This window comes from Grampus griseus, assembly GCF_964374135.1.
Source record: "Grampus griseus genome assembly, chromosome: 1".
NCBI lineage: Eukaryota > Metazoa > Chordata > Mammalia > Artiodactyla > Delphinidae > Grampus > Grampus griseus.
The window spans coordinates 155,920,156-155,931,154 of NC_139017.1; the positions used below are offsets into that span (position 1 = coordinate 155,920,156).

The 10,999-nt window shown below is 43.0% G+C and overlaps 1 pseudogene across 1 annotated transcript; it reads left to right on the forward strand.

Moving 5' to 3' along the window:
• The first annotated feature begins 363 nt into the window (after positions 1 to 363).
• Positions 364 to 1,269, forward strand: LOC309833159 (traB domain-containing protein-like; annotated as a pseudogene). Its single transcript has one exon. The product of its transcript is annotated as a traB domain-containing protein-like (transcript).
• The last annotated feature ends 9,730 nt before the right edge of the window (positions 1,270 to 10,999 follow it).

Below are 10,999 nucleotides of genomic sequence, written 5' to 3' on the forward strand. Positions count from 1 at the left end.
TTATCAAAGATAAGGTGACCATATGTGCATGGGTTTATCTCTGGGCTTTCTATTCTGTCCCATTGATCTATATTTCTGTTTTTGTGCCTGTACCATACTGTCTTGATTTCTGTAGCTTTGTAGTATAGTCTGAAGTCAGGGAGCCTGATTCCTCCAACTCTGTTTTTCTTTCTCAAGATTGCTTTGGCTATTTGGGGTCTTTTGTGTTTCTATACAAATTGTGAAAATTTTTGTTCTAGTTCTGTGAAAAATGCCATTGGTAGTTTGATAGGGATTGCGTTTAATCTGTATAGTCATTTTCACACTGTTGATTTTTCCAATCCAACAACATGGTATATCTCTCTATCGTTTGTATCATCTTCCCTGGTGACCGAGCTGGTGGTCGAGGACGGGAGCTGGGTGCACATGGTGGGCATGGCGCACTTCAGCGATGACAGCATAAAGGACATGGTGAAGACCATCTGGGAGGTGCAGCCTGACGTGCTGAAGATGAACTAGTGTACACTGCTGCGTGAGGCCAAGGACATCAGCCTGGAGAAGCTGCAGTAGGCCATAAGGCAGAACGGGGTCATGTCGGAACTCATGCAGATGCTGCTGCTGAAGGTGTCCGCCCACATCACTGAGAAGCTGGGCATGGCCCCTGGAGGTGAGTTCAGGGAGGTTTTCAAGGAGGCCAGCAAGGTGCCTTTCTGCAAGTTCCACCTGGGTGACCAGCCTATCCCCATCACCTTCAAGAGGGCCATTGCCACCCTCTCCTTCTTGCAGAAGATCAACCTGGCCTGGGGCCTATGTTTCCTGTCAGACCCTATCAGCAAGGATGATGTGGAGTGGTGCAAGCAGGACTCCCTGGAGCAGATGATGGCTGAGATGATTGGCGAGTTCCCCGACCTGCACTGCACCATGTCTGAGCGGGACATCTATCTGACCTACATGCTGAGGCAGGCGGCCTGGTGCCTGGAGCTGCTGCATGCCTCTGATGCCGAGTGCAGAAAATGCGTCCCCTCTATGGTGGTGGGCATTGTGGGCATGGGCCATGTCCCTGGCATCGAGAAGAACTGGACCACTGACCTCAACATCCAGGAGACAATGATGGTCCCCCTGCTCTCCGTCTCTGGCAGAGTGTCTTGGCTGACCATGAAGGCCACCTTTTTGGGCCTCCTGGGCTACGGCCTGTACTGGATGGGGCGCCATGCCAGCAGCCTGGTTTTGTCACTGCCTGCCACCCAGTACTGCCTGCAGAGGGCCCCCGAGGCCTGGTCACACAAGTAGGAAGGACAGAGGGAGCCACCACGTCCGTCCAGGGGGCTGCCTGTGGCTGCTCCTGTGACACAGCCAAGGGGCACAGGGGCTGGCCCCCTGAGGAGCTCCTGGGTGCCACCCCCCATGGGGGTCCAGCTTAGCCTCGCCTGCCCTCTCCCAACTGGCCCAAATAAAGAATTATTTCACTGTCAATAAAATAAAATAAAATAAAGTAAAATAAAATAAAATATAAAATAAAATAAAATAAAACTACCCTTCATCAGTGTCTTATAGTTTTCTGCATACAGGTCTTTTGTCTCCTTTGGTAGGTTTATTCCTAGGTATTTTATGCTTTTTGTTGCAATGGTAAATGGGAGTGTTTCTTAATTTCTCTTTCAGATTTTTCATCATTAGTGTATAGGAATGCAAGAGAGTTCTGTGCATTAATTTTGTACCCTGCTACTTTATCAAATTCATTGATTGGCTCTAGTAGTTTTCTAGTAACATCTTTAGGGTTCTCTATGTATAGTATCATGTCATCTGCAAACAGTGACAGTTTTACTTCTTTTCCAGTTTGGATTCCTTTTATCTCTTTTTCTTCTCTGATTGCTGTAGCTAAAACTTTCAAAAATATGTTGAATGATAGTGGTGAGAGTGGGCAACCTCGTCTTGTTCCTGATCTTAGAGGAAATGCTTTTAGTTTTTCACCATTGAAAATGATGTTGGCTGTGGATTTGTCATATATGGCCTTTATTATGTTGAGGTAAGTTCCCTCTATGCCTACTTTCTGGAGAGTTTTTATCATAAATGGGTGTTGAATTTTGTCAAAAGCTTTTCCTGCATCTATTGAGATTATATATGTTTTTTATCCTTCAATTTGTTAATACGAGGTACCACATTGATTGATTTGCATATATTGAAGAATCCTTGCGTTCCTGGGATAAACCCTACTTGATCATGGTGTATGATCCTTATAATGTGCTATTGGATTCTGTTTGCTAGTATTTTGTTGAGGATTTTTGCATCTATGTTCATCAGAGCTACTGGCCTGTAGTTTTCTTTTCTGTAACATCTTTTTCTGGTTTTGGTATTAGGGTGATGGTGGCCTCATAGAAAGAGTTTGGGAGTGTTCCTCCCTGTGCTATATTTTGGAAGAGTTTGAGAAGGATAGGTGTTAGCTCTTCACTAAATGTTTAATAGAATTCACCTGCGAAGTCGTCTGGTCCTGGACTTTTGTTTGTTGGAAGTTTTTGTTGTTGTTGTTGTTGGAAGATTTTTAATCGCAGTTTCAATTTCAGTGCTTGTGATTGGTCTGTTTATATTTTCTATTTCTTCCTGGTTCAGTTTCAGAAGGTTGTGTTTTTCTAAGAATTTGTCCATTTCTTCCAGGTTGTCCATTTTATTGGCATAGAGTTGCTTGTAGTAATCTCTCATGATCCTTTGTATTTCTGCAGCGTCAGTTGTTACTTCTCCTTTTTCATTTCAAATTCTGTTGATTTGAATCTTCTCCCTTGTTTTCTTGATGAATCTGGCTAATGGTTTATCAATTTTGTTTATTGTCTCAAAGAACCAGCTTTTATTTTATTGATCTTTGCTATTGTTTCCTTCATTTCTTTTTCATTTATATCTGATCTGATCTTTATGATTTCTTTCCTTCTGCTAATTTTGGTTTTTTTTTTTTTTTTTTGTTCTTCTTTCTCTAATTGCTTTAGGTGAAATGTTAGGTTGTTTATTTGAGATTTTTCTTGCTTCTTGAGGTAGGATTGTATTGCTATAAACTTCCCTGTTAGAACTGCTTTTGCTGCATCCCATAGGTTTTGGGTCATTGTGTTTTCATTGTCATTTGTTCCTAGGTATTTTTTTATTTCTTCTTTGATTTCTTCCATGACCTCTTGGTTATTTAGTAGTGTATTGTTTAGCCTCCATGTGTTTGTATTTTTTATAATTTTTTTTCTGTAATTGATATCTAGTCTCATAGCATTGTGGTCAGAAAAGATACTTGATACCATTTCAATTTTCTTAAATTTACCAAGGCTTAATTTGTTACCCAAGATATACCCTGGAGAATGTTCCATGAGCACTTGAGAAGAAGGTGTATTCTGTTGTTTTTGGATGGAATATCCTATAAATATCAATTAAGTCCATCTTGTTTGATGTGTCATTTAAAGCTTGTGTTTCCTTATTTATTTGCAGTTTGGATGATCTGTCCATTGGTGGAAGTGGGATGTTAAAGTCCCCTACTATGATTGTGTTACTGTCGGTTTCCCCTTTTATGGCTGTTAGCATTTGCCTTATGTATTGAGGTGCTCCTATGTTGGATGCATAACTATTTACAATTGTTATGTCTTCTTGGATTGGCCTCTTGATCATTATGTAGTGTCCTTCTTTGTCTCTTGTAATAGTCTTTATTTTAAAGACTATTTTGTCTAATATGAGAATTGCCACTCCAGCGTTCTTTTGATTTCCATTTGCATGGAATATCTTTTTCCATCTCCTCACTTTCAATCTGTATGTGTCCCTAGGTCCAAAGTGGGTCTCTTGTAGACATTATATATATGGGTCTTGTTTTTGTATCCATTCAGCCAGTCTATGTCTTTTGGTTGGAGCATTTAATCCATTCACATTTATGGTAATTATAGATATGTATGTTCCTACTACCATTTTCTTAATTGTTTTGGGTTTGTTTTTGTAGGTCTTTTCCTTCTTTTTTGTTTCCTGCCTAGAGAATTTCCTTTAACCTTTGTTGTAGAGCTGGTTTGGTGGTGCTGAATTCTCTCTCTCTTTTTTAAAAAATTTATTTATTTTATTTATGGCTGTGTTGGGTCTTTGTTGCTGTGTGCAGGCTTTCTCTAGTTGTGGTGAGTGGGGGACTACTCTCTGTGTGGTACATGGGCTTCTCATTGCGGTGGCTTCTCTTGTTGTGGAGCATGGGCTCTAGGTGCCTGGGCTTCAGTAGTTGCAGCATGTGGCCTCAGTAGTTGTGGCACACGGGCTTACTTGTTCCGCTGCATGTACGATCTTCCTGGTCCAAGGCTTAAACCCGTTTCCCCTGCACTGGCAGGTGGATTCTTGACCACTGTGCCACCAGGGAAGGCCAGTGGTGCTGAATTCTCTTAACTTTTGCTTATCTGCATAGGTTTTAATTTCTCCATCGAATCTGAATGAGATCCTTGCTGGGTAGAGTAATCTTTGTTGTAGGTTTTTCCTTTCATCACTTTAGATATGTCCTGCCACTTCCTTCTGGCTTGCCAAGTTTCTGCTGAAAGATCAGCTGTTAACCTTGTTGGGATTCCCTTGTATGTTATTTGTTGCTTTTCCCTTGCTGCTTTTAATATTTTTTCTTTGTATTTAATTTTTGATAGTTTGATTAATATGTGTCTTGGCATGTTTCTCTTTGGGTTTATCCTGTATGGTACTGTCTGTGCTTCCTGGACTTGATTGACTATTTCCTTTCCCATGTCAGGGAAGTTTTTGACTATAATCTCCTCAAATATTTTCTCAGACCCTTTCTTTTTCTCTTCTTCTTCTGGAACCCCTATAATTCGAATGTTGGTGCATTCAATGTTTTCCCAGAGGTCTCTGAGATTGTCTTCAATTCTGTTTTCTTATTCTTCTCCCTGGTAGTTATTTCCACCATTTTATCTTCCAGGTCACTTATCCATTCTTCTGCCTCAGTTATTCTGCTATTGATTCCTTCTAGAGTATTTTTAATTTCAGTAAGTGTGTTGTTTGTCACTGTTTGTTTGTTCTTTAGTTCTTCTAGATCCTTGTTAAATATTTCTTGTATTTTCTCCATTCCATTTCCGAGATTTTGGATCATCTTTACTATCAGTACTCTGAATTCTTTTTCAGGTAGTTTGCCTATTTTTCCTTCATTTATTTGGTCTTGTAGGTTTTTACATTGCTCCTTTTTTTGTAACATATTGTTTTGTCATTTCATTTTTTTTTGATGGGTGGTGCTGTGTTCCTGTCTTACTGATTGTTTGGCCTGAGACGTCTAGCACTAGAGTTTGCAGGCAGTTGGATGGAGCTGGGTTAGGAACTCTTGGAGACCTCACTCCAATTAATATTCCCTGGGTTCTGAGGTTCTCTGTTAGTCCAGAGCTTTGGACTCGGAGCTCCCACCACAGGAGCTCAGACCTGACCTCTGGCCTGGGAAACAAGATCCTGCATACTTCGTGGCATGGTAAAAAAAGAAAGAAAGAAAGAAAACAGTACAATATCAAAGAATAAAAAACAAAATAAAATTAGAAAGATAGAAAATATATTAGGAAAAATAAAACTATAATTGAAACAATTGCAACAAAGTATAACAAAACCTGAACAGAAAAAAGGAAATAAATAAAGGGGTGGGGGGAAACAAACCAAATGGAGAGAGCAATAACAAAGTATAAAGAATAAAATAAAAGTAGAAAAATAAAGATTTATTAGGAAAAATAAAAATATAAAAGAATGAGCAACAATGAATCAACAAGGTAAAACAGAGCCCCAATCTAAAAGAGGAAAAAAAAAAAAAGGCTTGGCTATGGGGGCAGCGTTTAGGCGGGGGTGGAACTTAGGCTGCAGCAGGACCTAGGTGGGTGGGGGGCTCACGTTTGAGCATGGGGCAGGGCCTAGGCTCAGGACCCATGGAGCCGGAAAAGGCTCTGTGGGGCGGGGCCTAGGTGGGGCTATGTTCAAGCATGGGGCGGGGCCTCTGCTGAGGACCTGCTCAGAAGGGGAGAGGCAGCCGGTTGCAAGGAAGGCCTATGGAGTGTGGAGTTCCAGAGTTCGGAGGTAGGGACCTGAGTGAGGGTGTGTGGGTGGGGTTTAGGCCCAGATCGTTGGAGGGGGTCTCCGAATGTAGAGGTAGGGCCCTGGCTGGGGGTGTAGGGACAGGGCTTGTGTTCTGTGCGGCAGGAGAGAGGCTCTGAGGGCAGAGGATTAAGCCCAGGATCCCAACAGGCTCCCCAGTGCCTAAATGGACAGGGAAAGCACTGGCTGCGTTCCCTCCCCCAGGGTCTCCCCCATTGCCGCTGGACCCCGAACGTGGGTGGGTCCTGCTGGGTATAGGAGCTCCTCCCCTCCCCCAGCCATCCCTCAGGGGTGCTGTCCTGGAGGTCCAGCCGTTACTTTTGCTCCCTCTTCCCTCCCTCTCACTCCCTCAGGACACGCCCGGCTGGAGGGGGCCTTGGTGGGCAGAGGATCAGGCCTGGGATCTCAGCAGGTTACTGGGGGACCAAGTGGGCAGGGGAAACCTGGCCATGCTCCCTTTTGATCCTCTGCCCTCCCAGTGGTTCCCCAATTTCCCCCTTCGGGTGTGGGAAACCCTTCCCCTCCCCCAGCCACCCCTTGGGGCGCCAGTCCCTTCCTGCCTACACTTCTCCTTCCCCTTCACTCCCCCCATGCCCCATGTCCTACCCGGTCACTGGGGGTTCCTCCCGTCCCCTTAGGTGTCCGTGGTCCCCCACTGGTGCCTGGTAGGTGCCCTAGTTGTGTGGAGACACGAATTCCACATCCTCCTAGTATGCCATATTGACTCCCCCCCACTTCTTCTAATAATTGAAAATGAGCTGGAGGTAGAAAGCATTACCTCTGTAGCCATGTTTTATTGCTTAAGCTGGATAGGGTGCACAACATTCATTGCATTATTTTTAAACCTTTTGTCTACCTTAAATATTACATAATAGGCTAAAAAATAAAATGAGTCTGGGCAGGTTGAGAGAATGGGCATCAGAATAAGTAACTCTAAGGGTGTGGAGAAAAGGGAACCCTCCTACACAGTTGGTAGGAATGTAAATTGGTACAGGCACTGTGGAGAACAGTATGGAGGTTCCTTAATAAACAAAAATAGAGCTATCATATGATCCAGCAATCCCACTCCTGGGCATATATCTGGAGAAAAAAATTGCTTGTAAGGATACATGCACCCCAATGTTCATTGCAGTGCTGTTTACAATAGCCAAGACAGGGAAGCAACCTAAATGTCCATTGACAGATGAATGGATAAAAAAGAGGTGGTACATATATACAATGGAATATTACTCAGCCATTAAAAGGAATGAATAATGCCATTTGCAGCAACATGGATGGACCTGGAGATTATCATACTAAGTGAAGTCAGACAGAGAAAGGCAAATATCATATGATATCTCTTATATGCATAATTTAAAAATGGAATGTTACAAATGAAGTTACTTACAAAACAGAAACAGACTCACACATACTTAGAGAACAAACTTATGGTTACCAGAGGGGAAGGGTCGGGGGGGACGGATAGATTGGGTGTTTGGGATTGACATGTACACACTGCTATATTTAAAATAGATAACCAACAAGGACCTACTGTATAGCACAGGGAACGCTGCTCAATATTATGTAATAACCTAAATGGGAAAAGAATTTGAAAAAGAATAGATATATGTATAACTGAATCACTTTGCTGTACATCTGAAACTAACACAACATTGTTAATCAACTATACTCCAATATAAAATAAAAATTAAAAAAAAGAATAAGTAACTCTAGAGTGGACTTAAGATAAACTTTGTTGATGTGACAAGATGGCTTTTGGACCATCCTAGCTTTCTAGACACCACTGGACACATATGAAAAGAGAGCAAATGTTTCAGGCAAGGAAATTTCTACATTGGGAAAAGGGGACCCAGAAAGAAAGGATAGAAATGTAGGAAGAAAACTAGCTGGAGTACCATGTGTTAGAAAAAGCAAAAAAGGAGGCTGGGGGAAGGGCCGTGGGACTAACCTAGTCAAAGGCAGTAAAGAGGCTGAGAAGGCTGATGAAAGTCTGTGCTGCACTTTGTCTACAACATACATATTCAATTGTTTTAGTGAAGGATGGACACTAAGGAAAATTTGGGACCAAGGATAAAAGAGAAACTAAACATGACAACAGCAAAGCTTGACAGTGTTATATTGTGATTTATAATAAGAAATATAGATATATAATAAGAAATAGATATTGTCCCCATTTCTGGCACTAAGCTCCTAAAATATTTGGAATTTCCTAAGTGATGAGAGAGACAAAGTGCTCTTTTGTTATGTTAATGAGGTGAGTTTTGGACTGCATCTAAAGATGGGGGTTGTTGGTTGCTTGGAGAATCAGCTGGGTGATTAGAAGGTTGGAACTTTTAGTCTCACGCACCTGACCTCAGGGGAGGGGAGCAGGGCTGGAGATGGAATCAATCACCAATGGCCAGTGATTTAATCAGTCATGCCTATGTAATGAAGTCACTGTAAAGATGCAAAGGACAGGGTTTGGAGAGCTTCCAGTTAACTGTGTTGATACTTGGAGAGTGGTATGTCCAGGGAGGGCATGGAAGCTCCAAGTCCCTTCCCATGTACCTTGCCCTGTGGATATTTTCCATCTGGCTCTTCCTGGGTTATAGCCTTTTATAATAAACCAGTAACCTAGTAAGTAAAATGTTTCTCTGAGTTCTGTGAGCCACTCTAGCAAATTGATTGAACCCAAGGAAGGGGTTGTTGAAACCTCCAATCTATAGTTGGTCAGTTGGAAGCACAGGTGACAACTTGGACTTGTGATTGGTGTCAGGGTGGGGGGCAGTTTTGTAGGACTGAGCCATTAACCTGTGGGATCTAATGCTATCACTTGATAGATCATGTCAGAATTGAGTAGAATTGTAGGACAGCCTGCTGATGTCCCAGAGTTGCTTGGTGGTGTGGGAAAAACCCACACACTGGAACTGGGAGCAGAACCATACTTAGCTTCCCAGAAGTCCAGGCAAAAAGTCAAATATGGAAGTTACAAAACACAGATGATCAGAAATGAGGCCACAGACCAGTTCCTCAGGACAAGAATGATTTTTTCCCTCTGCTAGCTTCAGCCTTTGATACCTTGGTATACTTGAAAGTAGAAAAGGCCTACTTTAAATTGGCTGTGACATTGGTTCAAGATGGCAGAGGAGAAGGACGTGCACTCACTCTCTCTTGTGAGAGCACTGGAATTACAACTAACTGCTGAACAATCATCGACAGGAAGACACTGGAACTCACCAAAAAAGATACCTCATATCCAAAGACAAAGGAGAAGCCACAATGAGGTGGTATAAGGGGCGCAATCACAATAAAATCAAATCTCATAACTGCTGGGTGGGTGACTCAGAAACTGGAGAACAGTTATACCACAGAAGCCCACCTACTGGAGTGAAGGTTCTGAGCCCTATGTCAGGCATACCAATCTGGGGGTCCAGCAATCAGAGGACGAATTCCCAGAGAATCAGATTTGAAGACTAATGGGATTTGATTGCAGGACTTCCACAGGACTGGGGGAAACAGAGACTCCACTCTTGGAAGGCACACACAAAGTAGTGTGCATATCAGGACCCAGGGGGAAGGAGCAGTGACCCCATAAGAGACTGAACCAGACCTACCTGCTAATGTTGGAGGGTCTCCAGCAGAGGCAGGGGGTGGCTGTGGCTCACTGTGGGGACAAGGACACAGGCAGCAGAAGTTCTAGGAAGTACTCTGTGGCATGAGCCCTCCCGGAGTCCACCATTAGCCCCATCAAAGAGCCTGTAGCCTCCAGTGCTGGGTCACCTCAGGCCAAACAACCAACAGGGAGGGAACTCAGCTCCACTCATCAGCAGACAATTGGATTAAAGTTTCACTGAGCTCAGCTCACCAGAGCAACACCCAGCTCTATGCACCACAAGTCCCTCCCATCAGGAAGCTTGCCCAAGCCTCTTAGATAGCCTATCCACCAGAAGGCAGACAGCAGAAGCAAGAAGAATTACAATCCTGCAGCCTGTGGAATGAAAACCACATTCACAGAAAGAGAGGCAAAATGAAAAGGCAGAGGACTATGTATCAGATGAAGGAACAGGATAAAACCCCAGAAAAACAACTAAATGAAGTGGGGATAGGCAATCTTCCAGAAAAAGAATTCAGAATAATGATAGTGAAGATGATCCAGGACCTTGGAAAAAGAATGGAGGCAAAGATGGAGAAGATGCAAGAAATGTTTAACAAACACCTAGAAGAATTAAAGAACAAATAAACAGAGATGAACAATACAATAACTTAAATGAAAAATACACTAGAAAGAATCAGTAGCAGAATAACTGAGGCAAAAGAACAGATAAATGACCTGGAAGACAGAATGGTGGAATTCACTGCCACAGAACAAAATAAAGAAAAAAGAATGAAAAGAAATGAAGACTGCCCAGGAGACCTCTGGGACAACATTAAATGCACCAACACTCACATTATAGAGGTCACAGAATGAGAAGACAGAGAGAAAGGACCTGAGAAAACATTTGAAGAGATTATAGTTGAAAACTTCACTAACATGGGAAAGGAAATAGCCACCCAAGTCCAGGAAGCACAGAGAGTCCCAGGCAGGATAAACCCAAGGAGAAACACACCAAGACAGAGAGTAATCAAATTGACAAAAATTAAAGACCAAGAAAAATTATAAAATGCAACAAGGGGGCTTCCCTGGTGGTGCAGTGGTTAAGAGTTCGCCTGCCGATGCAGGGGACATGGGTTTGTGCCTCGGTCCAGGTAAATCCCACATGCTGCGGAGCGGCTGGGCCTGTGAGCCATGGACACTGAGCCTGTGCGTCTGGAGCCTGTGCTCTGCAGCGGGAGAGGCCACAACAGTGAGAGGCCTGCATACTGCAAAAAAAAAAAAAAAAAATGCAACAAGGGAAAAATGACAACATAGGGAGCTCCCATAAGGTTAACAGCTGATTTCTCAGCAGAAACTCTACAAGACAGAAGGGAGTGGCATGATATATTTAAA